We start from the raw sequence: 24520 nt of genomic DNA, 5'->3' as shown, positions 1-24520 counted from the left end.
AGGTCTCTTGAAGGGATCTCAGAGCTAGTTCTGTGGTATCTGCTTTCACGAACACAACGGGTGCTACTGCTCTGCAAGAGATCTGAATGGATTATTCATGGCACCGATCAGGATAACATTTTGGGAAACGGCAAAAATGTATAAGGGGCCGTCCATAAATAACGTCACGCACCTAGGGGGGGGGGGGGGTCAGACATTTGTGACGATGTGTGACGAGGGGGGGGGGGGGGTTGAGAAATGTGATGTCACATCAAAATGCGCAACTTTAAATAATATAGACAACACGTTTTACTTAATTAAATATACTTTTTAATAAATGTTTTCTCCTACAACATCAGAGTACAGCGCCACATTAAATACGCACTACAATGACAATAGTTTAAAGCGATTTGAAGCATGTTTATATTTTTGTGACGTCATATTTGAGGGGGGGTGGTCTGACTTTTTGTGACGCCGTGTGACTAGGGGGGGGGGGGGGGGAGAAAAATCGTCCAAAATCGCGTGACGTCATTTATAGACAACCCCTAATTCCACCGACCTACTTGCTGTACAGACTATATAAGAAGCACATCATTTCCCAGCTCCTGAGCATCTCAAACACAACAACAGTAATTCCAAGTCGCTGTATGACAGGCGTGTGCCCCTACATCTATTTTGAAGTGATACAAAGCCAATCTTTTTTTACGTCATGTACTCCAACTAGAAGTGAACTTGGCAGATATTTAAAATATATATCAAAAATATTTCCAGCAAGCTTAGGTGGTGCTGTTTTCCTTACCAACCTATCCAGTTGCCATGCTTGCTCACACAATAGATTGAATTCTTCACTCATCGTTCAGCTAAATGTATTGATTAGCCATCGAATTAGTATTGTCTAATAGGATTTATTTTGCACCAGGCTCGTGTACCGTGCACTGGCATGGTCAGTGCACGGTACGTGGGCACATACCCATAATAGCTGTCAACACACACAGTTTACCCGTATTCTTGTACAGGGAAATTGAGCTTTCAGGGCCATATGGCATACAGCCGTTTCAATACGGGCAAAAAAACATAATTGTTGTCTATTTGTTTGTGTTTCTCCCTTGTGATGGGACTGTAGGATGCACGTTCAGATGTATAAGGGGCACAGCGTGACCAATGAGGTCTGAATTGGTCTGTAATAAGATAGTCACTAATCAGAAGTTGACAGGTATGCATATCACATAACGTACTGAGACCTGAGTTATGTTGCTACGAGAGACTTACCCCACCGAAAACAAACTACATTCATTGAAGGCTCTCCTACATCTTTGTTTTACCCAAAACAGCGACTCGGCGTCCCAGCCCTGCCGGACTGTGGCGTGCCCACCACAAGCACCGCCACGAGGCGAGCCCCGTGGGCCTCACGCCGGCCTCGGAGGCTGCTGCTGCCACCCCTGCCGAGTGCCGGACGCAATCGCTGCCATGACCGTCGCTAATTAAATACTTCCCGAGAAAAAACGCAACGTGCTGAATTAAAGTCGACTGCACACTGCGTTAGGGGTGCGTCGTGCTTGCTGGCCCGTGTTTGTTAGCCGTGTAATGTTTCCTTGAATACGCTTTTCTGGAAAAGCTGTATTAAGAGCTTGAGGTGCACGGCCAATGAAAGTACAAATGGGTGTTACAATATTCGTGGATGTGAGAGAAAACTGGAGAACCCAGGACATCACCCCGACACTCTCGTCAAAGATCTAAAGATATAGGTCAGCATCCAACTTGCTGTACTGCAACCCCGGTGCCATCTCATAGCTCTGCAATATTAAGTGGCTCGTGCACACGATTGTAGCTGTTATAGTACTTTTATTCCACACACAGCTCCCTCCTTCATCCACAGCTCTCTCCTCTCGTCCCTCCCCTCCTATCCCCACGGTCCTCTTATCCCATTCCCTCCCCTCATCTCCAGCCACAAAGACAAAGATCGCCCGTATAGCCTGAACAGACTGTTGGGTGCAAGTGCTGTTAGTGGGCACCTATGAAAGCCGGCACGGCACACGAGGGGGTGGGTGGCCAGCACCACGCCCGGCCGTCTTTGTCTCCCCAGTGGCGATGTTTACTACACACCGCACCAGGTACTCTTTTGAGGCTGAGTCGACCTAGGGGAGGCCCAGGACCGGTTCAGATAATCGTCACCGGTGTTGGCCGTGAGCAGGAATTGAACCTAGGTCAGCAGGTTTGTAGCGCAGCGCGCTAACCACTGCCCCACCGCTCGCCTACTCCCGGCCAACTCGTTGCAGGGATTGACGTCAGTGGGTATAGAGGGTAGGGGAATGCCCATGTTGTTGGGGGGGGGGTCATTATCAAAGTTGTCATCCCCATACGGTCTACCCATTTCTTGTGCAGGGAAATTGTTTCTCCCTTGTGATGGGATTTTGTAAGATGATCGTCGATTTATAAGGGCGTGGGATGACAAATAAGGTCTGAATTGGTCTGGAATAAGGTAGGCACTGAGAAGGGGTTGACAGGCATGCATTATGGGGCCGTCCATAAATGACGTCACGCACCTAGGGGGGGGGGGGTCAGACATTTGTGACGATGTGTGACAAGGGGGGGTTTGAGAAATGTGACGTCACATCAAAATGCGCAACTTTAAATAAATATAGACAACACGTTTTACTTAATTAAATAGACTGTTTAATAAATGTTTTCTCCTACAACATCAGATTGCCGCGCCACATTAAATACGCACTACAATGACAATAGTTTAAAGCGATTTGAAGCATGTTTTATTATTATTTGGGGGGGGGGGCAGAGCTTTGTGACGTCATATTTGAGGGGGGGTTCTGACTTTTTGTGACGCCGTGTGACGACGGGGGGGGGGGTCAAAAATCGTCCACAATCGCGTGACGTCATTTATGGACGGTCCCTATGGAGGACTGTTACACGATGATGATGTATTCACAAGCCACCAAACGTGGCCTTCTCTGTGCCGGACGCAAACCTTCGCCAAGGGCCCCAACGCGAGCTCGTTAGATGCGGGTTCTTGTTCAGAGTTTTTTTGCCGGAGCTTTTAATGTGGTCACCACTGTAACTCAACGCAAGTATGGCACCCTAACGAGACGTAATTGCCACGAGTACGGTACACTGCGCTTGGCCAGGCACAATGGAGGAGTCTAATTGCGAGCCTAATATGCCCACACACATGAATTCTAATCGTTGTGACGTGCGCTCAATGTATGGTCACCTTTATTTATCAGTCACAAATGTGACAGCATTGGCGTCGCATTTTTTTTTCCCGTCCCCCTCTGTTGACCCACTCGACCTTCAGTGATGTCCCGACAAGAACGCCATGAGTGTTTCAATACGGGTGACACTCGCAATTGGTGCAAATGTTTAACGAGCTGTTGGGTGTTATTAAATCTGTGAAAATAATATTTACGTTCTCGATTTATGCTCATGCCCTTGTTGAAAAATATATAACGTAATGTCGCTGTGAATAGCCTCGCCAATGCTACGAACCATCGCAGATTCGCTGATGCCATTGTCGAAACAACCACTGCATATTAACTACGCTAAATGATTGAAGAACTTAACTAAGAAGGCTGGAGGGATAGATTACAGATAACTACTGTACGAGAAAAATTTAGAAGGTTAAGCTCTCTGATGTGTTCTTGGTTCGGACCGCGTGTTGTTCAGCATGATGTCTGACATTTTGCTCGATGTACTGGAATTCTTTTCAGGAACTAAATTGTCAATTTCCAAATCAAGTTCAGCTCCAGATTGGTGCTCCAGGCACACGGAGCGATGTGTTGGACATCGTGCCAAAAAAAAACACGAGGTACGACGCGGAAAACACATTAGCGAGCGACACAGCAAAGACAAAGACAAATATTTCCCATATAGCCTCAACAAACTTTTGGGGCAAGTGCTGTTAGCGATTAGCACCTATGAAGACCGGCAAGGCACACGCGACGGTGGGTGGCCAGCACGACGGCCTGCCGTCCTTGTCTCTCCAGAGGCGATGTTTACACATCGCACCAGGTACTCATTTGAGGCTGAGGCAACCTAGGGGAGGCCCAGAACTGATTCAGATAATTGTCGCTGGTGTTGGCCGTGAGCAGGTATCGAACTCGCTCAACCGGGTTCGTAGCGCAGTGTGCAATCGCGAACACCTACGCAGCAGAAGGTTCCGCTTTCAAATCCCAGTCAAGGGTCAACTCTGTTTCTCATCCCACTGGGGTCGATAAACACAGCGCTGTGCAGGTAGGGAGCTGTCCTTGCCCCATGGATGAACTGGCCCCCATCGTGCTGATGTGGATTATTCGCGGGTGGTACAGGGCCACTAACCGAGATGAGTGCTTGTGCTTAAGCTGTGATACTTTTCCACTTAGTCATTGGCTAGAATGTCCATAACCCCTTCATGTTATATACAAAACATACAATGTTGACTTAACCCATTAATAGTCATGCTCTCTTTTCAGCACCAACGTTATGAACGTGTGGGATGGATCGGTGAAGCCGTGGTGAATGCACTGTGATATGAGTTAGATTCCCAGACAAGGTCATCCCTCATCCCCCCCTCTCCCACCCCCATCACCAACCCAGACAACCAACACAGTCTATTGAACTCATCTAATAGAACAATTGAGATGCGCACACAATATATTCGGCAGGCACAATACTGCAAACTATTCATTTGATGACTGAGAAAGCCCCCAGAGTTCAATAACATGATAAGGGACTCCTCCACTTACGAACTTTCAGAGATACGAACAAACCTGTCCGTATGTCCAGTTGCCTGTTTGGACCGAGAGTCGTCAGTTCAACTGCCCCGCATAAGATGGCGGTGGTGGCATCTACATCTGCAGAACGTGAAGAACCAGTGGCATCTACATTTACAGGAAATTATACAACTTTTAAATCCATTCCCCGTGTTTAGTGTACACGCCGTACAACACGTTTGGAATCGAGTAAAGTTGGACTTACGAACACATCGACTAACGAACAGACATCTGGAACGTAACTCGTTCGCAAGTAGAGGAGTCCCTGTACAATGCACAGACCGCACCAGGGGGGGGGGGGGGGGGCTGGTACGGGGGTATAACAACCCCGCAGGCCTCAGTCCGGCCTCAATACTCCTGGGTCCATAGACGGGGGGGGGGGGGGAATTGGGCTCACTGCCCCACACACGTGGGGACTATGAGGAGCGGGAGGGCGTCGGTTATTATTATATAGGGAGGGAAGAATAAGGGATAGGGGGCCGTCCATAAATGACGTCACGCACCTGGGGGGGCAGTCAGACATTTGTGACGATGTGTGACGATGGGGGAGAGTTTGAGAAATGTGACGTCACATCAAAATGCGCAACTTTAAATACAGTATAGACAACACGTTCTACTTAATTAAATACATTTTTAAATAAATGTTTTCTCCTACAACATCAGAGTACAGCGCCACATTAAATACCCACTACAATGACAATAGTTTAAAGCGATTTGAAGCATGTTTTTTTTTGGGGGGGGGGGCAGAGCTTTGTGACGTCATATTTGAAGAGGCGTCTGATTTTTTGTGACGCCGTGTGACGAAGGAGGAGGGGGGTCGAAAATCGTCCAAAATTGCGTGACGTCATTTATGGACGGCCCCTAAGGGACAAAAGTAGGGGGAGCCTGCACGCGCCTAATGTTCTTGTCCTCCGCAGAAGTCCCGTGGGTGTCAGTGAACTGTGGCTTGTCTTTAATGTGTCACTTTGTACATCTGTGAATCTATGCATCTCTGGGAGTTGCGTGCAATCTCTGAATCGGACAAACGCGATGTTTCCTTCTCAAACGTGCTAGCGATGTAAAATACTACTTCATCGCATTTTATGACAAGGTAACACACTTCTTCCCTATGTTTTAAATGCAGACATACTTGCGATAAAAAATGTACGTCCATCATTGATTATTTATTTATAGCGCGCCTCCCATACGCGGTGCACCTCGATGCGCCAGATCAAAGGTTTCACCGTCCCGAGATAATCACTCAGTCGGGAAGCGGTCGCAGACCAAACAACGACATTCATAAACAACACCGAGTGGGCGATGGACACAACAAACGAGACCCGCACAACACGAACAGACCAAACTCCGCTTCGACCGAGTTATTCGTACCATCCACACAGAGACACAAAGATCCCCCCGTATATCCGTAACACTACACGAAGGGGGTGGGTGGCCAGCACCACAATTAGCACGGTGGGCTACGTACGGTGCGAAAGAAGTTCGAAATACATACAGTGGCGATGTTTGCACACCACACCAGGTACTCATTTGAGGCTGGGTCGACCTAGGGGAGGCCCAGGATCGGTTCAGATAATCGTCACCGGTGTTGGCCGTGAACAGGAATTGAACCCGGCTCCCTGGGCTTGTAGCGCAGTGCGCTACTGCTCCCCTCTATACAAGCACATGTTGTACACGGTGTGCATGCTGTATCTATGCACGCACAGCCAATGAGAAGGCACAGCTCCACCCCATTAAAGGTCTGTGCGTCGACTAAATTCAACAGAAATTCCACTCGGGCAGGGCTCTTAAGAGGCTTCAGCTGCTGACCTCACAGTTCCTTGGCATCGCAGAACGCTCAGCACAACAACAATGCCCCCCATCTCTGCACACAATTGCTTGCTACGCATCCCGTCAACAACAAAACCATTTATCACTTTCTGTCCGTAGAGAGCTGGCTTTGAAAACATATATAGCACGCCCCGCACAATCTTGCCACCGCTGACATCTGTGAAACCTATTGGACATCTGTGACAAAGAGCTTTATAGCTCATCGGATTCCTCCAGTATAAATATTCAGATTTCTGAACACCCCAACAGCGGCATCTGTGAACGCGTTTACCTGTGCGGAGGTCACAGCTGCTTGTGTTTTTGTTCCAAGCGCATTGCCCGTCCCAGCATATCCACCGTAGGTAATGCCCGACCACAGCGGCATGGCACCGTGATTGTACTTACTTGTAATTGTACGTATATGTTGAACTTTCTTTTGCACCGTGCTCACCGGAGGTGCGGGGGAAGGACAGCAAACTTCCACACGAAAAAAGCAGTTCGAAAGAAACGGGTTTTCAATCTGGATGATTTAAAAGTGCACAGCTCCATGTGGCTTCCTGATATCGGAAGGAGGAGCATTCCAGACGGCCGCAGAAGCGCATCTGAAATCGCGCGATGCGGCGATGAGGACCGGAGTTCGCGTGATGGTTTATGCTCACTAGACGAGATCGGCGAGGTATTGCCATTCATTAAGAGAAGCGACAATAGCATATATATCTCGAGCTGCAATGTCACTAGATTCACGGGAGAGTGAACGTCACAACGTCACAACGTGTGCAAAATACGGTGTCGTATCTGCGCATGTCGTTGCGACGGCGACGTGCCTGAATTTTCTATGCTGGTGCACACGGCGTTGATGTCACTGTGACCTTGTCTGCTCGGCTGACAGCTGGAATTTAAAAGAAACCAATCAAAACCTTTAACTCCTTCGCCGCTAAGTCTGCTGGAAATCGGCGGATTGAATTGCAGGATGACTGAGCAGCTGTTAGTGCTTAGGACGCGCGAGAAATCAACAGATTGTTTAACAACGGATGGACGAGCGGCTCCGCAGTCATCTCCAGGAAGATAAAAAAAGAACGCCACACAAACGCACCCCTCACCACCCCGAAGCGTTACATCATAATCGTGAACGTTACATCGTCACCTTACACTTACATGTTGCCCAAGCCCAAAACCATAATCCTCCTAGAGACCTAGACTCAACAATCCCACCATACAACAATACCGTAAAGTTCAGCCCCTTTGTGAATCCACTGCTGGATGAGGGTCTCCCTACACCGTCCAAGCAAAGTTGATTGACCGTATTTCACCGCACCGGTCAAGTGTTTGACCGCAGCACAGTGAAGGCCATTCGGGAGAAACATAAGATGGTCTCAAGATTACTGTACACTTTACACAGATGCTGTCCTGCCGATTCATGATGTGGAATTGGTTACCTCACTGCTCGGGGGAAAAAGAGCATCCGTTATTTCCCGCAGCTTAATGTTCAAAGGCACAGCACAGAGGGCCCAGACCGAGACTGGGAAGGGAAAGTTACGTTCAAGATCCGCAGCCAAATAGCTTGCAAACAACCATGGGACAATATTACAGGCATTTAGGGGTGTAGCACGTATGTATGTATGTACGTATGTTAAACTTCTTTTGCACCGTATGTAGCTAACCCTGATCATCGGAGGTGTGGGGGAAGGACAACAAACGAAATACAAAAAGCAGTTCCAAAAAAATGAGTTTTCAATCTAGATTTAAAAGTGCCTAGCCCCAGTGTCTTCCTAATATCGGAAGGGAGAGCATTCCAGACGGCCGCAGAAGCGGTAGCCGTCTTCGTCCGATGGCTATCCAGTGAGCGACTGTAGCAGGGGCCTTTGGCATTAATGTTAAGGTACAATCAGATATATAAACTACTCCGATGTTGATTACTCGGGCCGCTTTCAAAATAGTGGCCACCCCAACATCCTACCTCCTGAAGGTGGGCAACCCCCGACAAGCCACGTCCAGCGTGGCACGGTTAATGATGCCGATGACATCAGCAAGCCCCGTCTAATTCACCCATCACCTCCCGTACAGCAGTACACTTGGAAATAGAGGCCGAGACTTTTTTTTCCCCCGGAACAATTTTCATGTTTTCTGATTAGTAATGGAAGAGATAATCAGTAGAGCAACCGATTACATAAATAATCGGATATATCCCCGCTGTAGTGAAGATATCTTACGGGACAATGCGCCCAGATTAAAGTTTGTGAAGACAAACTATGTCTGACTTTTGTAGTTTTCATTCTGAAATTGTACACAATCAGGAGACCCTTGAATAGCGCGGGTTAACCGTTCGCGGGTTCAACCTATCGCGGGAAACCTCTCTCCTCTGTAAAGCGGTTTAGTTCTCGCGGGGCTTCGTTTTGTCCCTTCGTGGGTGTACACGGAGGAATCACTCTCGAGTGACGGTGTCGTGTGGCTGATACCGTGGTGCCGGGCAGGCGGGGGACGCGAGGCAGTCAGTGGCACCTCAACCTTTGCCGTGCAAGCATCTAGCGGACAAAGACCCCCCCCCCCCCCCACCGTGAAGCCTGTAACAGACTGTAGTGGCAATTGCTGCTAGCGAGCAGCATCTATGAAGGCCGGCACTGTGGCACACGAGGGGGTGGGTGGACAGCACCACGCACGGCCGCCTTTGTCTGCCCAGTGAAGATGTTTGCACATTGCACCAGGCACGCATTTGAGGCTGAGGCGACCTAGCAGAGGCCCAAGACCGATTCAGATAATTAATAATCGGTCCTGGTGTTGGGTGTGAGCAGTCATCGGACTGGGGTGGTCGGGTTTGTAGTAGGGCTGAACGATTTTGGAAAAATATCTAATTGCGATTTTTCTGACAGATAGTGTGATTGCGATTTGATTTGCGATTAAATTTTTCTAAGTCAAGCTTCAGTTCAATATTCACTGTGTAATAGATTTAAAACATGTGATGGAGCATTACCACATGATACCATCAAAATATGAACTGCTCTATATATTCCAATGCAAGGATGAGAATTTAAAATATTGAATTGCTTCCAACATGTATTTATAAAAAAAATTGAAATAGAAAATCAAACATAGAACAATTGTTAAGTTAAATAAATAAAGTTATAATAATGAAACAATTCCAATAACAAAGTAATAGGACTTTTTAAATAGCAAAAAATCGCAGCCTTTGCGATTTGCTAATCGCATTGTTTCAAATTGCGATTTCAATTTGAAATCGATTAATCGTTCAGCCCTAGTTTGTAGCACAGGGCGCTAACCGTTGCACTACCGCTCCACACTCGCGGCCAAACACACACACACACACGTTGGATCATCATCATCATCGGTAAGTACAGTATTTATACTACGAGTTATTGTCTAAGAAAACATTTTTGCATCGGGTTTTTACATATTTATTTAAATTATTTTTTTGTTTTTAGTTCATTTGGCATACAGTACAGTCATTATTTCAATTATTACGTCTCTGGTTGCCGTGTTCCGAAACCCCATTATTTAGGTAAGGCCCAAGCTATGGAATATCACGATTTTTGGCTTTCGTGGCACTTTCCAAGAACGTAACCCCCCCTGCGACATTCAAGGGTCTCCGATGCTGCACACATGTATCTGAACTCTGAATGAAATTCGAAACTTGTGCGATAGAATGTTTATGGAGGACCCTTTTTTGCCGGCAAATTTGCTGTCGCCATCCATCACTGAGTTCCGATGATGAATAAATGAGGGCCGAAAGTGGCGCGGATAAGATAAAAACGGTGTTGGCAGCACACTCAATGGGAAAGTCAGGCAGTTAATTATTTTCCACATTCCAGACGGCTGCTCCGAAGGAAAGAACGCGAGCAGAAGAGTGGGGTGGGTGCGGGCAGATGACGTCAAAATAATAGTCACTAAGCGTGAGTATTTTAAATCGGTGTCATCGTGATGAGTCGAGGAACATGATTGCCGACCTTTGAATCAACGAGGACACCTGAACTATGAAGTGGGGATGAAGTTCAAAATTCCAATTGATCCCAAAGCCAGATGCATGTATAATTAGAATAACTCCAGACTGTAGGCAGAGCAGATACACATGTTTTACGAAAGATGGCTGTGCCAACTAAACTGTCATGTCCACGCCTATTCTGCAGTTTGCATTCATTGGTTTGTTCGTGAAAAAAGTTGGCTAATTTATTTTTGCAAGGCTGCTCTGGGTGTGGAATGAAGCCTGTATGTATGTTGAACTTCTTTCGCACCGTACGTAGCCAACCGCGCTAATCGGAGGTGCGGGTGCAAATCAGAGGTCTGGAGCAGCGGCCGAATGAGATTGTTACAAAAACTCAAATGAATTTCATACAGATGTGCATTAATATATATATATTTCCAAGATCAAATTATAGAATAGTTAGCAATGAACGATTAAATGTTCTTACGTTTGTTATTGTGAGACTAGGCACTAGAAAAGGGGAATCAGTGAAAACTAAAATACTTACGATTCATTCATGTGATTTTTTGGAAACAAGCTCACACAGATGTATTATCTCTTTCACAAAGCACATTTGGGAAAATATTTTGTCATCATGTTGGGAGAGTTATGAATTAATTGTTTAACATTCATGTGTAGTTTTTTTTGTTAATGGCCAAAATTTCCATTTGGGATATTATTTATGGGAACAACTCAAAGGTGCGAAAGAGGCTGAAAAGCAGAGCCGGAGCAGTCCAGGGCTGAGGCCTGGAAAATATTTTCCTCCTGCCACCAACCCCGGCTCCAACCCACTCAACCTCGACAGTCAGGAGCGTGACAGGCGGGTTTATGGGCCTCGGAATATATTCCATGAGCAATTAAGCCCCGCTGAAAAGGAATTACTTTCTATATAAATACACTATGCTGTCAAATAAATAGGATACACAACACCACGGGGAGATGGCAGAATACATTGAAAGCCCAACAGACCATATTTAGGGATGGGGGAGGGCGTGTGTGCAGATGGGTAGGGCGTCTGTACCAGACGGATAAGGCTGGGTGCCAAATGAGTGAAAGACGCATTGATTAATTGATCAACGTTGATTTTTTTTGTAGGCGAACGATACGTGCGCACAAAGTGCAATACATGTTTGCGTAACGCGAATTATATGTTAATGGTCGTAAATTTAGGCTAGTAACAACACCACTGTACAAATGAAATGGCGCGAAAGAGAAAATAAAAACGGGACACATATGAACAGATTGTTGAATCGAATCGCGTCCCCGAGTTGGCAAGGCGTAGACCCCAAGCCAGGTGAACGGGCGCTGTGAGAGGAGACCTCAGAGGTCAATCGTCCACTCGACAGCAGGAGGGTGATCTACCAGAAGAAATGAAATCAATGGTGACATGCAGCAGCATCAACCACACTCGCTACAATGACTTCTTGACCTTGGCCAATGAAACCAAGTTCATCATCATCATTGTCAGCCACGATCTATCCACTGCTGAATAAAGACCTCTCCAAGCCATTGCCACTATTCCAATCTCGTGATGCAACAATTCATCTCGCACCTGCAAACAGGCCGATGTCTCAGCTCCATCTCCGCAACCAGCTTCTTTGTTGGTGTTAAAAGGTGAAAGGACTACACGTTCAGCCTTTTCAGGATAGTGAGTGGATTCAGCGCAGTTAAGGAATGGATGAATTTGAAAACTGACAACCAGGCTGCTAAGTCAGAGGTTGTTACTACCGATGAAGTGAGAATATGAGGACCAACTAAACTATGAAGAATTTTTATTTATTTTAGCAGATAAGCCCCACTGAACTACATAGCTCTTTTTCAGAAGCACCCTGGCCACAAATGAAAGCTCAACGAAATGGCGTACCATGTGTAAATTTATAACAGCCAAATACTATTAAGCGCACGTTTCTAAATGTGGAGGGAAAAAGCGGAGGGCGCGGAGAAAAATACACGCCAACACGGGGACAGCATGCAAACTCCAAATATACAGCAGGCGTCAGGGTTGAGACTGGACCCACGATTCCTGCATACCAGGCGAGGCAGATAACATCTCGCCACCGTGGCACCCCTGTGGAAATGATCATAGTGGTGAGTGACGTGGGCACGGCAGTTACATCAATAGTTGTGGCTACCCCCCTTGAGTGCAAAATGTGGTGCTTTGTCGCATGTGCAGCAATTTATAATTGGTACTGCATTCTCCGAATTATGAGATAAATACAAATTTCCCCTGTATGGTAAAGCAAAAGTGATGGGTTGTGGCTCATAGTCTATTATATGTGTGTGCGCGTGTACGTTAGCAGATTTGTGACACTGAGCACAGTTTTGGGGTGCGTCTTAATTTCCGAAGCGTCTTATAATCCAGTGACTACCGTAGTAGTGTACTACACAGGCAGCCAATGGAAAATTGTAGCCAATTTTGACTGAAAATACGAACGCACCCTATTGCTGTGACCTTCCCATTGGGAAAAATAAACCCCTCAACTATCATCAGGCAGCCAATCAATTACATCCTTGATTTAACCTTACAGGAAAATCCATTCGTATACATTACCCCATTGGGAAGGTTGTGCTTAAAAGCAATGGGTTGCAATGGGGGCGAGCGGCTTTCACGGCAATAAACGGCACGATTGTTAAAATAAAACAGGCCGACAAAGGTGACTAAAACTAACGGGTGATTTTATATGGAGCTACGATTAAAACGGGCGATGTACGCTAAGAGTGGGCAACGATCGGCATTCAAATCTGATATCAACGCAGTAATAAATTCATCGACCTTGGTTTTTTGTCTGTTCACATATTCCTGACCTCGATTAAGTCAACGCCACGAGGCTGAAATGTGATTGACGCCGGCTGCAGCCGATGCCCCATCGATGAACTAACACCGCTATTCTTCTGGCACGGCGATTTCCAAAAAAATCGTCGCTCTTCAGAAACGGCGAGCTTCAATTCCTCGAGAGCAGCACCAGTTTATTCAATCTGATCCGCTTGAACACCTGCTTCCACATTGCTTGGCACTTTGTGCATGCATGGGTGCCGCAGGTGGCGAGATGTTAACTACCTCGCCTGGTATACAGGAGACCGTGGGTTCTATCCCGACCCTGCCACCTGTATATTTGGGGTTTGCATGTTCTCCCCGTGGTTCTGTGGATTTATATCATGTGGAAATTCATAGCAGCCAAATAATCTAAAAGCATGTTTCTAAATGTGGAGGCAAAAACCCGAGGACCCAGAAAAAAATCCACGCAACTACCAAGACAACACGCAAACTCCAAATAGAAGTCAGTAGCGAAGGATTGCCCATGGTGCGGCCAACCCTCGGATCGAGGATAGCTGAAGACAAGACAAGCAGGGTCTGGATCAAACCCACAATCCCCTGCATACCAGGCGAGGCAGTTAACATCGCGCCAATGTGGCGCCCTTTAATCTGCAAGTATTGGGAAAACCTGCTTAGAAGATGGAGCTCTCTTAATTTCTATTTCCTTCCATCAGGACATTAATGTTGGAGACTTGTAGACCAAAGATTAAAATTCAGTACCAGTCTCTTCCCAGCAACATTACAGCACCTTAACCACTGTGCAGTACAGGTTTTGCTCGCTCTATGCAGTTGTAGAAGCATTCTAAAACAAGGGAACACAAGGCGAATCCATACGAGATAGCTGCCTGCCCAGTAACGAGTACGGTACACACAAATACAATGTTGTCCCACGTCCGACCACAAAGCCGAATGCTGAGGGAATTCAAACGGCACAGAGTGAAATTTTTGAAATCGCACAAACCGAACCCGCATAAAGCGAGGGAAATCTGGTCAGCGAATGAAGATGAGCACCACCGCTTGTTTTTCAGATGTACTTCACAATGAAGTTACCGTTTGACTAAGGCTGAACGGTGTAATGTTGTTTTTTTATTTTTATGGTGGCTTGCAATATTATTGGCATGGTGCAAACAGTTCCAAGTAAACATTATTCAGCAAATTAACATATTTTACGGCTTGGAATGAGAGAAATACCCATTTATAGCCCAATTACAAAAGCAACACAAACATTTTAGAGAGGCTTTAAAGTAACTTCATTACATGCTCTATTCGCTTAAAATGACTTTTACCCGATTGGGCAAGTGCCTGGCCTACACTGGGAGTCTTGTGAAGGTGAACCTGCTGCTGCTGCTGTTGTTGTTTCCGTATGGGGGCACAGACAACGAGTTTCGTGATTAGTCGATCTTATTCATGGCAGCGTTCCACAAGGTTACTCGAACACACGGCAGGCATTCTGCCGTGACTCTTTGCGCTCGTTCAGCTGCACAAAACCCTTCAAGGTTAAAGTGAAAAACAAACGTTAAAAATATGCCACGTATGCAGCACTTCCACTCAGCTCCAAATTAACGTTCTCAAATACAAAACATTCTGAAGCCTAACAAATATGTTTTTTAATGTTTAACCCTTTCCCGTTCGGATGACGTACATGTACGGCATCAGTTTTTCTTCCGATTGCAGAATCGGAATAAAATGTAAAACAAAATAACTTCCTCGGTGCGGAGGCTCCCACAAGGCCGTGCGGGAGGGCGTGTGGCACAGTTTAGTGCCAACTATCTCAGAGTGCGGTCGTGTTGCTACAGTTCTCTGTGGTGAGTACAATCTCTTAAACAATGCCTCTCGAAATAAAATTAACCCTGAACCACTTGCGCGTTCCGAGATTCAACAGTGAACGGGACACTACCCACCCTGCATCTTGCAGATGTCTCGGAACGGGAAAGTGTTAAGATGGAAATGCAGTCCAACCCTAGGCCCAGATGAGACGTGCGTATCGCGGCCAGTAAAATGTAAAAGCCAAGCGCTAGTTTTTGTTTCCCAAGTTTTAGCTAACTCCTTTGATCAAATTGGCCATAACTTTGTAATTGAAGTCTCTAATAGCAACACATATTTGAGCTGAAATCTCTTTTAAATCGGATCATCATTTTGGGAATTATGGCCCAGTTGGAGCATGAGATTTTTAAAGCAAGCTTAGAGGCTGATTTACAATGGATGCAGAAGGGATGAGTTTCATATTTCCCCATTTAGAAATTTTTACGACAGTTTAAGAAAGTACAACATGACAATTTTTCTGGCGGGAAAAATGCAGAACCGTTGTCACGTAACTTATGTCGCTTCAAAAATATAAAATACTTTTGGATCGTACAAAATGTTGTATCTAGACTTGATTTTCAATTGAATCTGAAAATTGGGAGCACATCCTAGGAATGTACTATACATTACAGAAACGGTTGCTGCTTAGAAATAAAAAACAACAAAATAGACAGCAGTTGTAGAATAAGTTACTGCCTCCTTGCTCAATCGAATAATGAGATGGTGCCCATCTCTGACTGTGGTGAAAATACCACATTTCCTTGGAAATCAGTCACGTAATAGGCTGACCAATTTTGATATTCCACAAATTGCCACTCATTTCACCAACGACAGGGGGATGGGTTGTGTTGACCCCAATCTGGATTCTAACTCTCAACCTCATTGTAAGGTATGTGCTCATGTGGATTACCTACACTCTATAAAATAATAAATAAATATAGTCCATGACGGTCGTATAATTCTGCTTACCAACAATAGCTCGACAGTGCACAGCTGCGCTGCATGACTGTCATTGTCCGTAGAAAATAGGCCGTCTGAAAGGAAACGATATTGCCTTCAGTCAACAGAGGAGCAATATTCACACTTTACCGCTGGCAACCGTGCGACATTTTTTTTTGCACAATTGTATAAACTGTCATCAGTAAGCCATTGTGTATCCAACCTGAGGCCTGTGTAACCAACTGGGTGCTGAGGGCACGAAAATCAGTTCCGAGTCCACAATGAAGCACAACTGGCACTATCGAACATTGTACGCACCCGTACCATACCATCAGAGTATAATATAAAACATTGACCTCGAAGGCTTGTCAACAAAAACATATTTTCTCTCGGTTAAGGCATTTACTTATTCCGATAGCGGAATACTATATGGCAGTTATGTGTATTTTTGGTATCACGTCAGCAACAATTATATTCTAGTATTTCATTGTTGCCTTTTATTCAAACTCAGTAAAGGCTCTCTTATTTTCACATACAGCTCACTAAGACATGGTTATGAGGAAGATGCCATTAAATTATTTGACATGTAAATTTTGGGTAAAATTCTGATTTGGAATTTGAGGCATGACACACGTTGGTTTGCTCTTGTTAATTACAGCATGTTACGGTGATTCCTCAATGGCTACTTTACATCACATACATACTGTAGTAACATGGGCAAATTTATCTCGAAACATTAATTTTTTTATTGATTTTGAAATGTGTGCTTCCTTTAAACGTTCACCACATGGAGCCCACCAGGGCTGAGAGATAGGCGACATCTGCTTTTTTATTCTTTACTTGACGTAACATAATAAAAACAAATTTGGTACAGAGTTCTTTTCGTTCTTGAAGAGGACTCAGCTTTGAAGATGGGGGTACACTCACCAACGACACGTGACAACCCACCTGCATTTCTTTAGCAAGCTAGACTGATGATTCAATCTTGATTTGAAGCTTTCGTGACTGCAGTAATTCATACTCTCTGGTTCTTTCGGTAAAGTCACGTAGATAGCGGTCGTCTTCTCACCTGAAGACGGCCGCTTGTGTTGCGACTGAAACGTCGTGTTTTCTTTTATTATTGTTTTCTATCTAAGTGACTTTACCGAATGAACCAGAGAGTATAGACTGATGATGATGACGAGACCCTGAAGGTCATAACTGGTTCAGAGTTTGCTTGCTTAAAATAAATGCTGCTGGATAACATTTGTCTGAAAACCCCAGTGGCTGATGACCTTTTTTATGTAACGTATATTTAAGTGTAGAGACAAATGGAGATACATGTATTGATAGTTGAAATGTTCTACAATCCACGAATCCTTGTCAGACTTCAGCCAAATTCAAGATGACCTCACAAATTAAATAATAGAATACGACGTTTCGATTGCAACACAAGCAACCATCATCAGGTAAGAATGAATGAGAAAACAAACATAGTAAATTTATAAATATAATTGCAATACAACACCGAGAGTCGGATAACACAACAGTCAACACCCTACCTGGTTGATTACGTTCTTCCAAAGATTGCTAAATTTGAGAGAGACAAAACACAGACACACAGACAGATACAAGCACAGAGAGACAACTGTGTGTCTATGTTGTGTGTCTCTTTCTCTGTCTCTGTGTGAGTCTCTCTCTGCTTGTGTCTGTCTGTGTGTCTCCGTGTCTATGTTTTGTCTCTCTCTCAAATTTAGCAATCTTTGGAAGAACGTAATCAACCAGGTAGGGTGTTGACTGTTGTGTTATCCGACTCTCTGTGTTGTATTGCATTATATTTCTAAGTTTACTATGTTTGTTTTCTCATTCATTCTTACCTGATTATGGTTGCTTGTGTTGCAATCGAAACGTCGTATTCTATTATTATTTAATCTATTTTCTTTCTACGTGACTTTACCGAAAGAACCAAAGAGTAACACGAATAATACAAGTGTAGCCCTGCTGCTGTACGAAAGAAGAAAAATGCCTGCGGCAGTTATGCCTAAGGGTTACTCAAGCTAAACACAAACGACGGTACGACTACCGCATTTGATTCGCACGTGAAAGTGAGTGGTTTATTCCTGAGCTCTAAAGGCAGACGTTATGAGCAACACTCTCTCGAGGCCCACTCGCCCAACAATCTGTGAACCCCACTTGACTTAATTGGAGGTCGTTTAATACAATATTGTGAGAAACAACAAAAACTCACCATGTGAGCACCTGGCTGTGAATTGGGTATAATATGACTCAAACTCGGCACCGCAAAGCGAGTCTCTATAACCTAAATGCAACTCCTATTCTTGGATCTAGAAACTGGATACGGTATTGAAACCAGAAGGCAGTGTGTATACTTATATATCATACTGGTCGGAACCTCTGGTTACACCAGCCCACAGGGGATTATTGTGTCCGTCTGTCGTGCAGGGAGGGGCTGGGTGGGGAGGGGAGGGGCTGGGTGGGGAGGGGAGGGTGGGGAGGGGCTGGGTGGGGGGTGGGAGTGGTGGCGCTGGGTGGGAAGGGGCTGGTCACCCCGTGGTGCCCTTATAAAACTCAACGTTTAACCTACTCACGCCGGCTTGTGCCCGCCCTCACAGTCGGCCATATTTGCGGAATACACCACGCCGCCGTTGACCCTGGCCTTTGACGGAGCAACCCAACGTTCCTACCAGCTCCCTCCGCAGGAATGTGTTAATGCACTACGTTATCCTTAACGTTCTGGTTATTTCCAAAATGACTGGGATAATTAAAGTGATAACATTTAACCTTTGATAATTGTTTTTTACCCTTCTATCTGGCAACAAAACTGACACCTTTTTTACAAGGAGTCATGTTTGCATAGACCACAATACCTGCAGTCATAATGCAAACAAAAAACACAACTCTGATAATGTATGCACTGTCCTTGTAGTTGATTGGTCCACACCCGAGACAGCTTTCCTTAGAGCCTAGTCTCACATGGGTTGGACCAGATGACGCCAAAAGGCGCACAACTCAAAGACAATGCACCATCAGAGTATGAGAGCTCGGGGTAAGCATTTACACCATTGGAACCTCATTTGCCTGTAAAAAATCTGGTCCAACCCATGTGAGACTAGGCTCTAAGGAAAGCTGTCTCGGGTGTGGACCAATCAACTTCAAGGACAGTGCATACATTATCAGAGTTGTGTTTTTTGTTTGCATTATGACTGCAGGTATTGTGGTCTATGCAAACATGACTCCTTGTAAAAAAGGTGTCAGTTTTATTGGCAGATAGAAGGGTAAAAAAACAATTATCATATGTTTTACTGGCAAATGAGGTTCCAATGGTGTAAATGCTTACCCCGAGCTCTCATACTCTGATGGTGCATTGTCTTTGAGTTGTGCGCCTTTTGGCGTCATCTGGTCCAACCCATGTGAGACTAGGCTCTAAGGAAAGCTGTCTCGGGTGTGGACCAATCAACTTCAAGGACAGTGCATACATTATCAGAGTTGTGTTTTTTTTTGCATTATGACTGCAGGTATTGTGGTCTATGCAAACATGACTCCTTGTAAAAAAAGGTGTCAGTTTTGTTGCCAGATAGAAGGGTAAAAAAACAATTATCATATGTTTTACTGGCAAATGAGGTTCCAATGGTGTAAATGCTTACCCCGAGCTCTCATACTCTGATGGTGCATTGTCTTTGAGTTGTGCGCCTTTTGGCGTCATCTGGTCCAACCCATGTGAGACTAGGCTCTAAGGAAAGCTGTCTCGGGTGTGGACCAATCAACTTCAAGGACAGTGCATACATTATCAGAGTTGTGGTTTTTTTTGCATTATGACTGCAGGTATTGTGGTCTATGCAAACATGACTCCTTGTAAAAAAAGGTGTCAGTTTTGTTGCCAGATAGAAGGGTAAAAAAACAATTATCATATTTTTTACTGGCAAATGAGGTTCCAATCATTTAACCTTTGTCAATCCACTGCTGGACGACGGCATCCCCACGACATGTCGGCTGGAAGATTGTTTTGACCATACTTCACCACGCTGGTCCGTAGTCGTGCAGGATACGACTGCAGTGTGCTAACCGCTGCACCACCGTCCCACCCCCTTGATTATTACCACGATTGCTCATCTGGCAGAGATGTCAGCAAATTGTGAAAGTGTGTATCACTTGATCTTCACCAACGTGTAAGCAAAGGTTACAATGTCTCCTGCGAGTGATAAAGAGACCTTGTTTTTTGGTCATAGCTGAGCTCAGTTTGAACTGATCACCTTAGATCATTGTGCAATTCAAGGCAATTTTTTTTACTAAGATTTCGCTTGTGCAGCTTGCACCCCGGTGTGACAAAACTAATGATGGCAGAACAGAACGTGAGATTTTCATCGATTCCTCCGGCAAACCGGATAAATGTCTCTCAGAAATTACCAACCAGATCTCCGTGACGTACAGCACTAACCAAGTGGACTCTTAACGACTCCGTGTCATCATCACGACCTTCATTCGCGTGAACGGGCAATTGCGTGTGAACGTCACAGCTCAAACCATTAATATTTTAATGCCGTCTGCTAAATACACTGTAAATATACAAACCGTACGGTATATATTTTAAGCTATCCCGGTGACTGATACTGTCCGGGTTTCTCTTGTCGAGGATATACATTCGAGGTGGTTACATCCTCCAAAATATGAATGAATTATTTGGCAAACTTCAGTACGGCTAACAACGCTTTGGCCATAGACACGTACTGTGCACACATTTGTCTTTTCAAGTTCAAGTTCATTGATTAGGTATAGTCCTGTGAGCCATTCGGCTCTTGAATCGGGTGAAACCGCAACAAACAATAAACATGAACAAGAAAACATCTTAAAGTGAATATGTGACTGAGTGCAAACAGAAAATCCAAGAAAAGACAGCAAAATATTGCAGAAAAAGCACCGTACACCAACGCTGTGCAAAAATCCCAGTGGGATGCAAGTCAAACAACAACAACAACCACAAGACAACTTTGATTAAGGCCATCAGTCTAACTCCGTACTACAACAAACAAACATGGCCAAACCAAAAAACTTCTCGAAATCACCAAAATAAAGCCATGAAAGCAATGAAACAGTGATCATAGGAACTGTGACAGAAATTTTCACAATAAACGACATAAACAACATGTACTACCAAAACCCTGCAGCCATTTCAATGCCAATCTCTAAACACAGGCGGCTAACGCTATACCGGGCCTTCTGTTGTGGCTGCATGTGTGGCTCGCAAAAGTCTCTCGTTTTGCTATCACGGGATTTGTCCCCTTCCCTCCCTCCCACCGGCACCTCCGACTAGCAACGGTTGGCCACGTACGGTGCGTAAGAAGTTCAACATGCATGTACCGTCCGTACAATTTTTGCGTAGTAACGGGGTGACCGATTTAAGGGTTGTGTGTGTGACAGGATAAACAGCGCAGGGTTTGCTGGCCAAATGTACCGCTGCAAGTGAATGGGGCAAAAAGAGAGTGTGTGTGTGTGGTGGTGTGTGGTGTGCGTGGTGTGTGTGTGTGGTGTGTTGTGTGTGGTGTGTGTGTGTAGTGTGCCCTGAAATGACCCTGTTGAGGCAGAAATCGCTGAACCATCACTCGAACATGTTTTGGCATCGGTCACCATGGTCACAATTATAGACGCTCTCCACCACCACCAGCAGCTGTGGCAAATTTAGACCCCTGTTGTTTACAGTGTACGTGTGTGTGTGTGCGTGTGTACGTATGTGTGTGTACGTGTGTGTGTACGTGTGTGTGTGCGCATTAATAATGAATGAATAAAGGACCCCTACTTCGATTCGAAATCGTGCGCCCGAGCCAAATGGCTCACAGGGCTATACCTAATAAATGAACTTGAACGGAACGATGGGAAAACTAACAACTGCAAGAGTTCGCAACGTTCCACCACAGTTGATCTGCTGCGAGCCTCTTCCCATCGCACCTCCGAATCAGCGCGGTTGGCTACGTACGGTGCGAAAGAAGTTCAACGTACATACGCGAACAACGCAGCCGTCCGGGAAGTCTGAAAACATGATGATGTGGTTGTAACAGACAACATCAGCAACGTGTTTTGTTTAAATGTATGCATGTTGAAATTATTTCGCACCGTACGTAGCCAACCGTGCTAATTGGAGGTGCGGGGAAAAAAGCATTGTGTAGCACAATCAACCATTTATTTTTTCTATTCAAAAATCACAAATGATTATACTCCACTGTATAGCATCACTATCACATTAGCACTCAAGCCACAATTACCTGAACACCCACGCCACTCCAGTAGCCCATTTGTTATTAAACTGCATCACTTTGCGACGACATAAAGTGTCAGAGAATGTCCCTTTTGTGTTTGATTTTTTTGGCTCAAAATGTTCTGGTGTCTCTCCGTCGCCAGAAATGTGGCAAATTGCCAAGGAAATACATTTCAGCGCCATCACCAACGTCTTAATGTGGCCTAAACCATTACGAGACCTCCTTTGCCAGTAGCAAGATATAGTAATAGGTTTTTACCCTTTTATCTGGCACCAAAACTGACACCTTTATACAAGGGATCATGTTTGCAATAACCACAACACAAGCAATCAAAATGCAAACAAAAAGACGCCTTTTGGCGTCATCTGGTCCAACACCAGTGGAGACTAGGCTCTATGAAAAGCCGTCTTGGGTGTGGACCAATCAACTTCAAGGACAGTGCATATCATTATCAGAGTTGTCTCTTTTTGTTTGCATTTTGACTGCTTGTGTTGTGGTTATTACAAACATGATCCCTTGTATAAAGGTGTCAGTTTTGGTGCCAGATAAAAGGGTAAAAACCTATTACTGTGGCCTAAACCGTAACGCATGTACACACGTATGGCCTGAACGGTCAATCCACTGCTGGATTATGGTTCTCCCAATCCATGCGGATCATGAGGGTTACTTGACCATACTTCACCATGCTGGTCAGCGCGGGTTGGTGAAAGCGAGGAGAGAAGACGACGTTCAGAAGCTGACGTTTATTTGCTGAGTGAAGCCCGTTGAGCTGCACAGCTCTTCCTTCAGGGCAGTACAATACAGAGACTCCTCTATGTACGAACATTCAACTTACGAATTTTCAGGGATACGAAGAAACCCGTCTGTATGTCCAGTTGCCTGTTTGGACCGAGAGTCGTGAGTTCAAGCACAGCGCAATAGATGGCGGTGGTGGCATCTACATCTGCAGAACATGAAGAACCAGTGATATCTACATCTACAGGAGATGATACAACTTTTAAAAGCCATTTCCCGTGTTTAATGTACAGGCCGTACAACACGTTTGGAATGGACAGGAGTAAAATTGTACTTTCGAAAAAATCGACTGATGAACAGACCTCTGGAAACTAACTCGTTCGTAAGTAGAGGAGACCCTGTATAATTTGTTGCACCCTGCTGACAATCCAGTCCTCGGAATTCCACCCTACATTCATAATAAGCTTGTTACTAATAACTTTGAGAATAATTAGATTTTTTTTAACCCAGGAGTCAGAGGTCGCAAACGGGTTTTGATTCCTTACCCATACCCGTACCCGGCCGCACCAGGGTCGCAAACGGGTACCCGTACCCGTAACCCGGCCGGGTAGGGTACGGGTACCCGATACCCGGCCGGGTACGGGTAGCCGGGTATAGGGTACGGGTATCGGGTACCCAATTGCGACCTCTGAGATGAAGCCATGTTGCAGGCGCGGGTGGGTTGATTCTAGGAACTTGAATTGTGAGAAGAGACAAGACGTTGAGAAATGAGTGACAAACGGTTACTCACCAGTGACTCACGGCCTACCCGTACCCGTACCCGGCCGCACCAGGGTCGCAAACGGGTACCCGTACCCGGCCGGGTACGGGTAGCCGGGTATCGGGTAGGGTACGGGTATCGGGTACCCGATTGCGACATCTGCCAGGAGTGCTCCTTCTTGCTTATCCAGAATATATAACATGAGACTCCTGTTTGGAGATTTTAATCTCCCAAGGGAAATATAAAAATTCCACCAACCTGAGGTTTCCAGGTGCCTCAGATGTCAGAGCACTGAGCTGGCACAGCTGAGATCCTGGGTTCGAATCCAGGCAGCCAGGTTCTCAAGTGGAGTGAGTTGATGGTTTCAGCCTGGTAACCGATGATTGCACACAAAAAAGCAGCACATTATATTTGGCTCTGCACTTAATTTACCATGATTCCACCTCTGAATGATTACTATCGGTGCCACGGCGGGTGGGAAAGTGCTGTCCCCTAATGTGGGGAGCAGAAGTCACTTTAAGGGATCTCAGAGGTAACTCTGTGATATCCACTTCCGTAAGCCGTTCTCTATCAACGAGGGTTGCAACTGCTTTAAGAGAGATCCAAATCGATACTTGACCTCAGGACTTAACACCGTTAGCACCTCCGGTTTATAAGGGTTGGCTACGTACGGTGCAAAAGGAGTTCAACATACATGCAGCA

General features: G+C 45.4%; 1 protein-coding gene across 4 annotated transcripts in view; it reads right to left on the bottom strand.

The window, feature by feature from the left end:
- The window catches only part of LOC144931566 (rho-related BTB domain-containing protein 2-like), a 92239-nt gene that overhangs the window by 44693 nt on the left and 23026 nt on the right, over positions 1-24520 (bottom strand). For 2 of the 4 annotated variants that reach the window (XM_078855544.1, XM_078855543.1), the window contains exon 2: positions 24077-24187. The exons of the other annotated variants lie outside the window; for them this stretch is intronic. The gene's annotated coding sequence lies outside the window, so the exon portion shown is untranslated. The remainder of the gene's footprint in view (positions 1-24076; positions 24188-24520) is intronic. 4 annotated transcript variants of the gene reach the window in all.

The sequence above is a fragment of the Lampetra fluviatilis genome, chromosome 4 (genome assembly GCF_964198595.1).
Source record: "Lampetra fluviatilis chromosome 4, kcLamFluv1.1, whole genome shotgun sequence".
Lineage (NCBI taxonomy): Eukaryota > Metazoa > Chordata > Hyperoartia > Petromyzontiformes > Petromyzontidae > Lampetra > Lampetra fluviatilis.
This window is presented reverse-complemented; position numbering and strand designations above follow the sequence as displayed.